This window comes from Myxine glutinosa, chromosome 3, assembly GCF_964187855.1.
Source record: "Myxine glutinosa chromosome 3, kmMyxGlut1.1, whole genome shotgun sequence".
Lineage (NCBI taxonomy): Eukaryota > Metazoa > Chordata > Myxini > Myxiniformes > Myxinidae > Myxine > Myxine glutinosa.
The window spans coordinates 118,010,185-118,025,848 of NC_136263.1; the positions used below are offsets into that span (position 1 = coordinate 118,010,185).

At 42.5% G+C, this 15,664-nt stretch overlaps 1 protein-coding gene across 2 annotated transcripts in view; it reads left to right on the forward strand.

Moving 5' to 3' along the window:
- Positions 1 to 15,664, forward strand: part of LOC137423252 (dual specificity protein phosphatase 8) — a 107,396-nt gene that overhangs the window by 48,658 nt on the left and 43,074 nt on the right. The gene's annotated exons all lie outside the window — the stretch shown is intronic.

Sequence of the window (15,664 nt, forward strand, 5' to 3'; positions counted from 1 at the left end):
ATTGGGTCGCCACGTCAAAATACAAGATGGCCGGCGCCATATATATGTCTGAACCTTGTGAGCGAAATATCTTGAAAAATAAACGAACTACTAACTTCTAATCTGGTGTGTCGGTGTGTGTATCTACGCATAAGGGAGAACGCTATTGAAAATTGGGTCGCCACGTCAAAATCCAAGATGGCCGCCTTGCGTCTTCCACTTTGTCAACTCACATCACTTCACCGACGGGAGACCTAGGCGTAACGCTTGTTTTATATAAAAAGAGAGCATTGCTGTATTTATAAGTGGAATACAAATTTTTTAATTTATTTTTGGCCTGCAATTGGAGGAAATAAGCTTGTTAAAAGTGAAACCATATGCACTTCGTGTTTTACCATTGTAGACACCCTACAATGGTAATCTGTTTGTAAGATCTGTTCGTGAGAGTACATTCACAGCTTCATCATCCTAATGTAAAATTGACATCAAGTCAAAACTTGTAACTGGAGAGTGCCATTGGCATTTTAACAATCTCATGCAGAGAGACAGCAAGCTTCTTTCCAACCTCATCAATTGAACAGACCCTTGGATCTCGCCGTTCCTCAGTTTACTGGAATCGGCAATAGTGGGAGGTGAGGTGTTGTGGAGGTTCAGGGGAAAGGAGAGAAGTTACCAGTCCATGGGTCTTACTCAATGGAAGCAGACGATAATGAATAGCGATGACATTGTGCCAAGTGCTAACTTTTTGTCTCAAAAGCCTGGTTGTCTGCGATTGGGTAATAATGGTTGGCAGAGCTAAGGGTTGGAAATATAGGCCTGGTCATGGATGAGCTGTCTGACAGATGGCACAGAAGAGCTATGTTGCCTGGGTTTCATTCTCAACCTAATCATAAACTGTTGGATTTGTGCTTTATACCCAGCGCGATGTATATATATATATGCATGTGCTTACCATCGGATGGAGGATAGGGTGGGTATTTTGTCTCCTGGCATTAACTGATGGACGTTAAATATCTTTCTGTGCTTTTCGACCAAGAATGGGCAAGTAATCGCCACCACCTGCCGTAACATATGTATGCGTGCATGTGTAACATAACACACACACACACACACATTCCGAAAAATATCCTGCCGAAATGCATAGAGACACTGCAGCAGTGGCACAGCTGCATCTCGATAATTATGTAACTGGCTGGCGGAATTTGTATTGAATCCCGGTCTAAAATGCATTGACTGATGTTTACGATGGATGAGCTGTTACTAACTCGATGATAAAAAAAATATATAACCGGCAATGCATCAATAACGATCTAAATCTCCGCAAAATTAATAATGATCCCATGCCGGCAGAACTTTCCTCCTCAATGCCAACACTTACAGCTATAACTGAAAATGGCATCAGATGCAGTAAATCTAAGCACAGACATGAAAGCGGCAGCTGTTGGCATGATACCACATGTATGATGTCATCGTTAAGTCAACTTTGCTTGCTTTCAACTTTGCCATAGAAATGAAATAGTGCTTGGTAAATGCTTTTTTTAATCCCTCAAAATTTAGGCAATAATCACTTCTTATGTGTGAAATCAGAAATGGAAGTAATTGCCTCGTAGCATTCCCATTTTATGAACCAGCAACGGTACCCGCCCTACGGGCGGGCTTCAATTGGGAGGCCCAAATGAAAAGGCAAAATATCAGGAATTGAAGGGTTTTTTCTAATTTTAAACGACTTATATAAACATCCGTGAAATCATATCACATGCAAATTATCAAAATCTAAACAGTATTTGAAGAATTTCAATAAAAGCCACATCACTGTTCATATCGGTAAATATTATTCCATCATGTTTCAAATTTGGGCAATGGGCTCTCCAATATTCGATGTGTTCACAGTTTGAATTATGTAAGGTAACGTTTGTGACGATGTTTGTGTTCACGGTAGTGTTTGATGTGACGGTGTGAATGTAATTTCGCAATGTTTTTCGTTTTTATTTTCGTTATCGTTTAATGAACGTTTAATGTTTAATGAACGTTTACTGAGCGTAATAATGAGTGTGATGATCATTAAATGAATGAATGAATGAAATGAATAATTCGATGTGAAGCGAAAGATGCCTCAGAGCTGTCACATTCACAATCGCTATGTCGTATGTACTCCCCATACGTGTTTCCTTCATTGTTAAAACTACCAAATCAACAGTTAAAAGGATTTTGAGCCGATAGCTGTTACGGCCTTGGCAAGATCGATGGAGACAGCGATCTGTTAGCGTATACACCGCCCAAATAGCTATGTGGAATTCTCTCATGTAGAGATTAAACTCACATCGTTTGAACTTTGGCCGAGGTCATTATTGACTTTTAATGATGTTTATATACGAATCAAAAAGAAGATAATTGGTTTTCAGTCGTCCTTTCCACATATCTTGTGGGATTGTGAGTTGGAGAGACGACCGTGATGGCGGGGAGCGGGTTGGCATTCTCTCAAGCAGGGTTTCAACCCATGTCCTTATAAAAGGTCTTTGTCCAAAGTTACCGAGTCCGATCGGTGCAGCCGTTTGTGCGGCACCCGGGGAAATAACGTTATGCCGGAGTCCAAACCTGAAAATGCTGGAGGCCAAAACTGAAATTGGAAAAACAATATACCCTATTTTACTCCAGGAGATCCCAGGATTACCCACACAAACTATCGTTGCGATCGGTTCAGCCGTTTTTGCGGTACCTTCGAATGGATGGACAGACAGACAGACAGACGGACGGACATTTGGTGAATTATAGCAAGACTAGCGGGGTCACCCGTGGGAATCCCACGGGCATGGATGTGTGTGACATTTCGACATATTGAGTTCGATGCTGCACCTGCACATTCAGTTATATAAAATAGTTACTGGCAATTGATCACATCCACAAATGATGTAATCCACACAATCTATGTACTTTACATAACGTTAATAGGAATACATGCCCGTGTAGATGGGAAATACAGTTTGTTTGAAATAAATCACAAATATCAGAAGAAAGTTTTTAAAATTTAGAACTATTCTCACTCAGAGTTAAACATCACCGTAATATTATGCGGTTGCTTCAACGTTTTCGGTGAATTATATGTCATCATTGTGAGATTTTTTTGGAATTTTTTTTTTTGAAATGAGATTTTTATATTTAAAAAAACCGGCAAAAAAGCATCAGAACAGCTGTGAAACAGCATCAAAACAGCAGTGAAAAAGCATCAAAATACTATCAAAACAACAGTGGAAAGCGTCAAAACAGCAGTGAAAAAGCATCAAAACACTATCAAAACAACAGTGGAAAGCGTCAAAACAACAGTGAAAAAGCATCAAAACACTATCAAAACAACAGTGAAAAAGCATCAAAACAGCAGTGAAAAAGTATCAAAACAGCAGTGAAAAAGCATCAGAACAGCAGTGAAAAAACAGCAGTGAAAAATCATCAAAACAGCAGTGAAAAAGCATCAAAACAGCAACAATGGTCCCGTGATTTTTCAATCACCGCAACTAAATGTGTCGGAGTAATTAACTATTTTCCTTCGTGCCCTCCTTTTGTTGCCTGAATGGTGTCACTGCAGGACCTCCGGGTAAACAACATTACGGGTGAAGATTCCACTGTGGCCATCAATTTTTCCCTGTTGGCCATTACTGACTACCTTTATCTTGACATCCTCAAATCGTTTAGCACGCGACAATGCAACATATAATTGGCCATGGCTGAAGACGAGTTCTGGTAAGTAAATCCCAACTTTGTGTAATGTTTGACCTTGACTCTTGTTTATTGAGAAAGAGAATGCCACACGAACTGGAAATTGATGGCGTTTGAGTATGAATGGTAGTGTTGTATCGGAAGGTGCAATACTAATCCTGGGTATAAATGTGCGTGTTCCTTTGTGACTGCCAGAAATTATTTCTCCGTCTATTTTGTTTGGCAACAATCTTTTAACAACCAATCTTGCACCATTGCACAGTCCCTGTTTCGGATCAAATTTATGGAGTAACATGATGACAGCACCATCTTTGAGACGAGTTTGTGCAATGGCATTCCAGAAGGAGTTAATTGATTTAGGAATTCCATAGGATAATTTAGTGCCTCTTCAGGGTCATCACAGACAATGGAATCAGCGCTGAAGTACGTCTTTTCTTCCCCAGGAAATGCATCCAGTATCTCATCGTTGATCACAAATGTGGATTCATTCTTTGGACACAACACGGCTCATTGTGCCAGCGCATCATAGTTTGAATGGATTTCATTCAAATTACCGAAAACAGCCTCTGCTAAAGAAATGTTGTCTTCTACACAGATACGATCAGGCAGTCGTATTAAATCTGAGTCAGGAATTGTTTCCACAGTCCCATTTCCAACCGACAGTAACCATTTTGAGAATTCTTCGTCATCATTGGCTCTCATGTTTGATGTTAAGTTCAGCTGTTTGAACTTTGGCCACAACTTGCTACGCTTGATGCATGTGGCGATGATTGCTGCAGGTGCAGCGCGAGGTACAACGGGCAAAACCTGCCTGAAGTCCCCACCAAGAAGTAAGACCTTTCCACCAAAAGGAATGTTGTTGCTAGTTACATCCCGGAGACATCGATCAACAGCCGCTAAAGCATATGCTGGAGCCATAGGTGATTCATCCCAAATGAATAGGTTGGCCTTCCTTAGAGCATCTGCATCTTTACTCGTAGGTGATATGTTGCATGTGGAGTTTTCCAAAATGGGCACTGGCAATTTAAGTCGATGGTGCGATGTACAGCCCCCTGCTAGCAATGTTGCTGCAATGCCCGAGTACGCCATTGGAAGAACCAAACGACACTGGCCTCGCAAGATGTGCAGAAGCGTATTATAGAGAAAGGTCTTGCCACTTCCGCTCGGTCCATCAACGAAAAACAACCGGTTGCCTGTGTACTGGTCCCTATAATGAACGGCCTGTAGGACCTCATCTACAATTTGGATTTGGTCATCATTTAGTAGTTGTCTGTTGTTTTCACCTTTTTCATGGTCATCTCCCAGTACATACTGATAATCATCGCTCGAAAGATCTTCAACAGTGTCTGGAGGTACTGGTAACTGAAATGCTTCCAAGGTCTGTCCATGTCTCAGGAGGAAGGACTGTATTTCTCGCAATGCCATGAAAATACTCTGTTCCAAGATATGGCCGCTGTGCACAAAATCTTCGCAAAGGTCGTTTTTATATTTTTCCCACAGTGCCGACGTGTCTGTTGGTGTGCAGAATATGCATAGGGTTGCAAAAAGAGATCTCAATTGTTGTGGCATGGCAAAGATAACTCCATCAGCTAAGGACCTGTCCCATTCTGTATCATCTTCTGTTAAATGTAATTTCCTGGCTGCATCCTTGTATGTTTCACAAACTGCTCCATCTACGGTTCTGAGATCTTCAAATGATGTTTTACCAGGGCAGTGCAGCAGGAGTACACGAAGATGAAAGCGCTCAATGTCCATAGGGCTTGCCGAAACCATGCATCCGATAACCTTGTTGCCGCCCCGGGGTCGAAGTTTCCATGTCTTTCGTCCATCTTCAAATACGTAATATTTTGGAATGTCATGGTACAGATAACTTCGTGCCTCAGGGTCTCTCTGGTTTAACTGAAACCAAGCTGTAAGTGTTGTACCCCTATGTGGTACAATGGCTTCTTCCTCGTTACCATCCCTGAACACAACAGTCTGCAATTCAGGTAGGTGTATCGCAAGTCTGGGGATGGAATGGGACTGTTTGTGCATTTCAAATTCCATCAATCTCCATGCTGCCTCTGGGGCACTGACATATCTGCAGTCCAAATAGGTCTTTATTTCGTCCACCTCTACTCTCCCGCGCTCTCGAATTTCGATGCTGGCACAGTCATGTCCCTTGTACACATATTTAAATAAGTACTTTATACTCTTTATGCTTGTGCAAACCTCAATGTTGATGTGTGCTCTGTACTTTTTCAGTAAATAAGCATTGAATGGGACCACAAATTGGCAATCAACATCGGTTCCATGAACGGTTATGGTGGGTCCATTTGGGGGACGCTTGAAAAGGGCATAGCCATCTATGCTCGCAAGTGTCTCTGCAGCATACGCTTTTGGAAAGCCTTTACTGCACACTCCATCTTTCACACAAATGGAATGGCGATTTAAAGTGCCACACGGACCATGTATCATGTGAGACTTCACCAAGGAATGGATCTCTGGTGACTCATTTGAATTAGGAATTTGTGCGGAAACAATTCTGTCAATGTCTTCGGCGGTACAAATTTTATCTTCTTGGCACAGCATGAGTAATATGTGGGCATGCGGTAGGCCACGCTTCTGATACTCGACGACGTAGAGAAATGCACGCACTTTGCCCAACACGTGCTTCTTCGTTATATCGTCGATTAACTCTTTTAATTTCAGATGAAACACGCGTGCCACTAAATCTGGTCTGCCTTCAGCTCGTTGGTGTTGTCCGATGTTTTCTTGTATCTGTCCATTTTGGATTACACGTGAACGTGATGAAAAGATCTGGTTTTCTGAATTTGCGAACAATGGCCATAGCATCTTGGTAGTTCTGCTGCATAGCTCTTGGACTCCCTGCAAAACTCGACGGCAAAATGACGATATGACCGACAGGACGTTGGTTATCAGCAGCAACGTTCTGGACGTGGTCCAGTAGTCCTCTGTATTCCATGGCTCTAAGGGTTTCCTGATTTTGTTTGAAGTATTGCAGTCGATTTGCTTCTGCCTTGCAATATCCGTCGACAACATACTGCTGGAACAATTTCCCCGAAGAATGGATAGTGCTGAATTCATTTCGAATAGCCAGTCGGTAGGCATAGACTTCACGATGAGTTACCTTGTTTCGAACCGCAGTTTGTCGCTGGTGAGGCATGTTTATCATCCATCCAGGCTTGCCATGTGGAAAGAGAATGGGATATGTCATGGGATCAATGTGAGAGGAAAGTGGAGAGAGATTGTGTAAGCCCTGGTCATGCAAATGAACCTGGAAATCCCTGTTTGCAGGTGGTTCATATTCTTGTCCACTAACGAAGACAGCAGCAATTTCATCAGCAGTTGGTATGTTGTAACGTCTTTGGTCGTCTGCACACAGTCGACGAAAATGCATTTCCAAGGTAGAAGGGAGGCGATCTTCAAGGACAGCTTTCCTGATTTCTTCCTGTTCACGCTCGAACATAGTCTTGTAACATGTGACATAAGGATTAACGTCAGATAGTATGTTGTGCAGTTCTGCCATCAATTCTTGCAAACATCTGTGATTCTCAGGTCGATTCATACGTTCCTTTGTAGCTTGAGCTGTATCCAAAATAAATAATTGTGCAAATTGTGCTTGTTCATGTACATGTGATGGATGTAATGGACCACAGCGATGGTAAATTTGACCGTGGATTTTGAAACAGTACGGTCCATTTCCTGGAGGAGATGAGATCTGAGCACCCATTGATGCAAAAGCTAATGCCGAATTGTAATTCCGGATATTGTCTCGGAAGTTGCGACATTTTCCATCGTCACCCTGATAGAGTTGTTGCAGTCGAGCAGGTACGGCAAATAGTGGAGGCAATTTAACTTTTCCCTTGGAACAACACAGTGTAAATCCATCCCCTTGTCCTGTTGATTCATTTGTGAAATGGTGTGCAGAACAGTACACACATGGTGACGTCATTGGACCGCAACTATGCTCTTGAACAATATTATCGGATACTTCGGCCGGAATCATTATGGCTGCAGTTGTATATGTTTGCTGAGCACTCCAACGTCTTTGTTTCTCAGCATGCCATGCGAGTCTGTGTTGACGTTCATCGACGGTCTCGTTCTCACACCTCATCGTTGTTGCAGCAGCATCCTGTGCGAGTCTGTGTTCATGTTCCTCGACTGTCTCGTTCTCCCTCCTCATCGTTGTTGCAGCAGCATCCTGTGCGAGTCTGTGTTCACGTTCCTCGACTGTCTCGTTCTCCCTCCTCATCGTTGTTGCAGCAGCATCCTGTGCGAGTCTGTGTTCACGTTCCTCAACTGTCTCGTTCTCCCTCCTCATCGTTGTTGCAGCAGCATCCTGTGCGAGTCTGTGTTCACGTTCGTCGAGGGTCTCGTTCTCTCTCCTCATCATTGTTGCAGCAGCATCCTGTGCGAGTCTGTGTTCACGTTCCTCGACTGTCTCGTTCTCTCTCCTCATCATTGTTGCAGCAGCATACTGTGCGAGTCTGTGTTCACGTTCCTCGACTGTCTCGTTCTCTCTCCTCATCATTGTTGCAGCAGCATACTGTGCGAGTCTGTGTTCACCTTCCTCGACTGTCTCGTTCTCCCTCCTCATCGTTGTTGCAGCAGCATACTGTGCGAGTCTGTGTTCACCTTCCTCAACTGTCTCGTTCTCCTGTCTCATTTGTTTTCTTGCTGCAACCTGTTCAAGTCTGCATTGAATTTGACGTTCGTCGACGGACTCGTTCTCCCGTCTCATTCGTTTTCTTGCTGCATCCTGTTCAAGTCTGCATTGACATTCGACGACGGACTTGTTCGCCCTTCTCATTCGTTTTCTTGCTTCATCCTGTTCAAGTCTGCGTTCTTCATCGACTGTGTCATTCATTTTGGAAATGGAAGTTTCCACGCAACGCATGAATTGTCACGATCGTCAAGGGGAAGTGTCTCGTCATCATCAAATGACAAATAAATTACATTGTGAAAATTAAAGATTTCAAATAAACCTATTTAAAGTGTATACGCAAATAACTAATAAATAAAAAAACGAAGAAATATCTCTCGGTAATTTCCTGAACATATTTTACTTCCGGCTAATAATGTTGAATGAAATAAAAACGAAGAAATATATGTCGTTTTGTGACGACTGTCATCAAAAGTAAAAGTAATATATCTTAACGGAAAAGAAAAAGCGAATTTTAAATATATGTCGACTGTTATTTTAGGCGGTGTATTTTCGTTTATCATCATGGCGCGATTTAAAAAATATATCTCTGCATTTTCCTCTCCAATACCTCCTCACACTTTACACACACACCGGCCCATGTTTACATATACACACATATACACCCACACACATATACACATACACAAACACAAAACACACACACACACGTACATCGACACACACACACACGTACAGACACATATACACATTACACATATGTATCCACATATACACATATATGCACATTATACACATATATACATCTCCACACACACACACACACACACACACACACACACACACACACACACACACACACACACACACACACACACACACACACACACACACACACATATACACATACACACACACACAGACATATACATACACATACAACAACAACATGCATTTTAAGGCCATTTTCCCTGCTAGAGCGGGGGTTAGCCTACATACACATACACACACATATATGCACACACACACACACACACACACACACACACACACACACACACACACACACACACACACACACACACATATGCACACGCGTGCGCGCACACACACACACACACACACACACACACACACACACACACACACACACACACGTACACATGTCCCACATGTATATATCCCACATCCCACATGTATATACATGTTTAAAGTGTACGTGCCCTTCGCCCCTCCCCCACCCGGCAACGCTGGGTACTTCTGCTGGAGTGCTGGTAACTAATAAAATAAAAACGAAGAAATATCTCTCGGTAATTTCATGAAACTCGGTGGAATTGGATGAAATTCGCTCGATGAATTCACTCGGTTTATTCGGTTCGGCTCGGTTCACTCGGTTTATTCGGTTCGGCTCGGTTCACTCGGTTTATTCGGTTCGGCTCGGTTCACTCGGTTTAAAGAAAAAGCGATAATGTCGACATGTTGCCGTCTGTGTCATGTTGGGCGGTGTATGATACATGTTGGGCGGTTGTTGGCAGTTGGGCGGTGTTGGGCGGTGATATGGTGTATTTTTAAAAATATATCTCTGCATTTTCCCGCGTTGCTGACACCGAGTCTAAAACCATCAATAAAAATGAAATCAGATGATGAGTTAGATTGGAGATAAAGGCGTGAGAGAGACTCAAGAAGGCCTTGAAGTTACAGGCGTTTGAGATTTCATTTCGTTCTATAAACGGAAACTTTCATCGGATTTTCTTCCCGTTTTTTTTCAACCGAGTCTAAAACTATGTTAGCGACTGCGAAAAATGAAATGATATATCGAATTAGAATTGAAATAAACCTGTGTGAGAGAGAAAGACAGCACGGTCCGAACTAAACAGGCCTCAAAGCTATTCGAGAAAGAGGAGTGGGTGGAGCTACTCTGCAAACCGAGTAAGCCACACCCCTGGACAGACGTCCAACAGACAGACAGACAGACAGACAGAATCACCTACGCCTATTATAATATAGATTCTAGGCATGTCTACCCATCGCTTTGCTGATGGACTTAATCAAAAGATAGAAAGTTGTACTTCAAAGACATATTGCATGTCCATCTGTGAGTGTCAATGAGGATGTAAAATTCATTAACATAAGTAAAACATGTGAAAAAGGATATTTTATAACACGGAACTGTTGTTTTCATGGCTGTTGTGGTTGTTTGGGTTCTCCTCCCGTCTCCTTGTGAAGGGTTCCTGCTGTCACAAAATGATTAATGTTACCGTTGGAGCCATTACATTAAGCTCCCATTCTCACGTGTTCTTCCTCAATCCCAGAAATAGGGGCTTTTAAATCAGGTATCTCTGATTCAACGGACACAACATTTTATTCCAAGTAAATTCCAAGTAATTTTGTTCCAGGAATTAGCTTTCCAATGGTACCATTTTTATATGTCCACGACAGCAGACACATATTCAAATGAAGCGTCACACACACACACACGCATGCACGCATGCAAAGATGCACACACACACACACAGATGCACACACACACACCTATATATATTATATATATATATATATATATATATATATATATATATATATATATATATATATATATATATATATATATATATATATATATATATATATATATACAGTCACGTGAAAAAGTAAGTACACCCCATGTAAAGTTTTGACTTTTTCAACATATTTCAACATACAGCTATTTGATCTTCATTTCAACAATATTGATAGATAAAGGTGATATAATATAACAAATATCATGAAACATTTACATTTTGTAGTCCATGGTATAATTTAAATAAACATAAATGAAAATTTCGCAGGTGGAAAAAGTAAGTAAACCCCGACATTTATCACTACTTCAAATACCTAAAATTAGAATCAGGTGCACCAGCTCAGGTGCAAATGATTAGAACATCGTTAGAGAGGATATTGGAGGAACCTGTCTTATTTAAACCTCAGACATTTAGTTTGGTTTGCTCTTTGTTGTTGAAGTGTGCGGCGTCACCATGCCTAGATCAAAAGAGCTCTATGAGGCCTTCAGAAAGAAGGTTATAGATGCCTACGAGTCTGCGAAGGGATTTTAAAATCTCCAAACAATTTGAAATCAATCATTCGACTGTTCGGAAGATCATCTACAAGTGGAGAAGATTCCAAACAACTGCCAACTTGTTCAGGCCAGGCTGCCCCAACAAGTTCAGCCTGAGAGCAGACCGCAAGATGCTGAAAGAAGTGTCTAAGAACCCCAGAATGTCATCACGGGACCTACAGGTAGCTCTTGCCACTGTTGATGTCAGAGTGCACGAGTCTACCATTAGAAAGAGGCTGCACAAATTGGATCTACAAGGGAGGTGTGCCAGGAAGAAACATTTGCTGTCCAGAAAGAACATCAGGGCAAGACTAAAGTTTGCCAATGAACACCTAGGCAAAGACCAACACTTCTGGAACAATGTGCTCTGGACAGATGAGTCAAAGGTAGAGCTATTTGGCCACAGTACCAGAAGACATGTTTGGCGAAAACCAAAGACAGCATTTGACCACAAAAACCTGATACCAACTGTAAAGCATGGTGGTGGAAATATGGTTTGGGGCAACTTTGCTACATCAGGGCCTGGGCAGCTCACCATCATATAATCCACTATGAATTCTTCATTGTACCAGAGGGTGCTTGAGGATAATGTGAGGCCATCTGTCGGAAAGTTGAGGCTCAACCGAAGGTGCACCTTGCAACATGACAATGACCCTAAACATACCAGTAAATCCACCAAGGAATGGCTGAAAAGAAAGAAATGGAGGGTTCTGGAATGGCCAAGTCAAAGCCCGGATCTAAATCCCATCGAGATGTTGTGGGGGAATTTGAAACGAGCTGTGCATGCAAGAAACCCCTCAAACATCGCACAGCTGAAAGAATTCTGCATAGAGGAGTCGGCAAAATTTTCTCCCAGTCGATGTCAGAGACTGGTAGACAGTTATGAGAAACGCCTACTTGAGGTTGTTCCTGCCAAAGGGGGCAATACCACCTATTAGAGCCAAGGGTGTACTTACTTTTTCCACATGCGAAATTTGCATTTATGTTTATTTAAATTATACAATGGACTACAAAATGTAAATGTTTCATGATACTTGTTATCTTCTATCACCATTATCAATCAATATTGTTGAAATGAAGATCAAATAGCTGTATGTTGAAATATGTTGAAAAAGTCAAAACTTTACATGGGGTGTACTTACTTTTTCACGTGACTGTAGATATATATATATATATATATTGTTGCAGATCTTGAGCCCGTCGACGTACTGGGGGGGGGGGGGGTAGGGGTTAAGCCCTGCTCCCCCTCGAGCTTCGAGTCCACGAGGCCGCCACCACGCTATACACGTGGAGGACGGATTGCTGGGCAATTCCAGCCGCCGAACCCGCAGCTAATGTTGGAAGGGTTTCCGGTCACAACCCAAGTACCTCCGACACACCCCGCCGTGAGAACGGGGGCTGAACCTCACACGAGTCACGCTGGCCTTTAACGCCGAGCAGTTTGTGCGTCGCGTAACTCGTGCCGTTAATCGCTATGAACCCGATCGAGCGGTTTTAACTCGTGCAATGCGAGGCCAATGTGAAGGGACGAAAACGGCCAGGTTGGAAACAAACCACAGATTTATTCACAAATGTACAACAGGTATAGAAAAGAGACACAGAGGAGAACCCTAACCACCTTACTTACGTTTCCCAGACAAGGGCCCTCGGACTTGTTCGGGGAGGGCAAGGAAGAGGGGGACGCTCACAAAGCGCGCCCGCTTGGTGCAGTTTGCCCTGGAGGGCTCGTTGGGCGTTTCCCCCCGAAGATGTTCGTGGCAGGGACGTCGACTTCAGTCGTGCACGACGGGAATCCACGCAGCCGTCCCAAAGCCAGCGAGGCAAAGCACACATGCATGGAGTCCAGGCAGAGGTCGTCAGAGTCCAGGGAGCGCGTTCAGAATCCCGGGACAGAGTCTATATTAGGGAGTCCAGGCAGGGAGATCATCGGGCCAGAGAGAGTCTATATTAGGGAGTCCAGGCAGGGAGATCGTCGGGCCAGAGAGAGAGAGAGTTCGGGAGTCCGGGCCGGGTTTTATATTCCCTGGAGTCCCACGAGAATGTTCCACGGGCCTCCACTGGCCGCAGTTCTTGGCCACTCCCCTTTAGCTCCCGTTGGCTGTTTGCTGCTTACCAGCCACGCCCCCCGCCTCCGCCCTCGGGACTGCCCAACTTGTCCTCGGCCCACCACATGGCATTCCAGGCTCCAATGAGGCCTACCCTTACTCGATCTGCCTCAACGCATACCAACACTGCGAAGGAGACGATACTTCACATTTAATAAGAAATAACTGACTAAGCGAGACGACATGTTGTGGTGCAACTAACTAAAAGGGGGGTTGCCTTTATTCCAAAAACCACAACAACATATATATATATATGTACAGTCACGTGAAAAAGGAAGTACACCCCATGTAAAGTTTTGACTTTTTCAATATATTTCAACATACAGCTATTTGATCTGCATTTCAACAATATTGACAGATAAAAGTGATATAATATAACAAATATGATGAAACATTTACATTTTGTAGTCCATTGTATAATTTAAATAAACATAAATGCAAATTTTGAAGGTGGAAAAAGTAAGTACACCCTTTGCTCCAATAGGTGGTATTGCCCCTTTTGGCAGAAACAACCTCGAGTAGGCGTTTCTTATAAGTTATAACTGTCTACCAGACTCTGACATCGACTGGGAGAAATTTTTGCCCACTCCTCCATGCAAAATTCTTTCAGCTGTGCGATGTTTGAGGGGTTTCTTGCATGCACAACTCGTTTCAAATCCCCCCACAACATCTCGATGGGATTTAGATCCAGGCTTTGACTTGGCCATTCCAGAACACTCCATTTCATTCTTTTCAGCCATTCCTTCGTGGATTTACTGGTATGTTTAGTGTCATTGTCATGCTGCAAGGTCCACCTTCGGTTGAGCTTCAACTTTCCGACAGATGGCCTCACATTATCCTCAAGCACCCTCTGGTACAATGAAGAATTCATATTGGATTATATGATGGTGAGCTGCCCAGGCCCTGATGCAGCAAAGCTGCCCCAAACCATAATATTTCCACCACCATGCCTTACAGTTGGTATCAGGTTCTTGTGGTCAAATGCTGTCTTTGATTTTCGCCAAACATGTCTTCTGGTACTGTGACCAAATAGCTCTACCTTTGACTCATCTGTCCTGAGCACATTGTTCCAGAAGTGCTGGTCTTTGCCTAGGTGTTCATTGGCAAACTTTAGTCTTGCCCTGATGTTCTTTCTGGACAGCAAAGGTTTCCTCCTGGCACACCTCCCATGTAGATCAAATTTGTGCAGCCTCTTTCTAATGGTAGACTCGTGCACTTTGACATCAACAGTGGCAAGAGCTACCTGTAGGTCCCGTGATGACATTCTGGGGTTCTTAGAGACATATTTCAGCATCTTGCAGTCTGCTCTCGGGCTGAACTTGCTGGGCGGCAGGCCTGAACACGTTGGCAGTTGTTTGGAATCTTCTCCACTTATAGATGATCTTCCAGACAGTCGAATGATTGATTTCAAATTGTTTGGAGATCTTTTTAAATCCCTTCCCAGACTCGTAGGCATCTATAACCTTCTTTCTGAAGGCCTCAGAGAGCTCTTTTGATCTAGGCATGGTGATGCCGCACACTTCAACAACAAAGAGCAAACCAAACTAAATGTCTGAGGTTTAAATAAGACAGGTTCCTCCAAGATCCTCTCTAACGATGTTCTAATCATTTGCACCTGAGCTGGCACACCTGATTCTAATTTTAGGTATTTGAAGTAGTGATAAATGTAGGGGTGTACTTACTTTTTCCACATGCGAAATTTGCATTTATGTTTATTTAAATTATACAATGGACTACAAAATGTAAATGTTTCATGACATTTGTTATATTATATCACCTTTATCTATCAATATTGTTGAAATGAAAATCAAATTGCTGTATGTTGAAATATGTTGAAAAAGTCAAAACTTTACATGGGGTGTACTTACTTTTTCATGTGACTGGATATATATATATATATATATATATATATATATATATATATATATATATATATATATATATATATATATATATATATATGCAGACTTGGCATTTAATATGGATTATTTTTTTTTTCTTGACTTGGGTTTCCTTTCTGAACTCAGAATATCAATCTGGTGAGTTTCTTTTACGCTTTGGTGATTTCTTTGTTAAAAGAACCATGTCACTGATTGTCTGTCGCAGCAA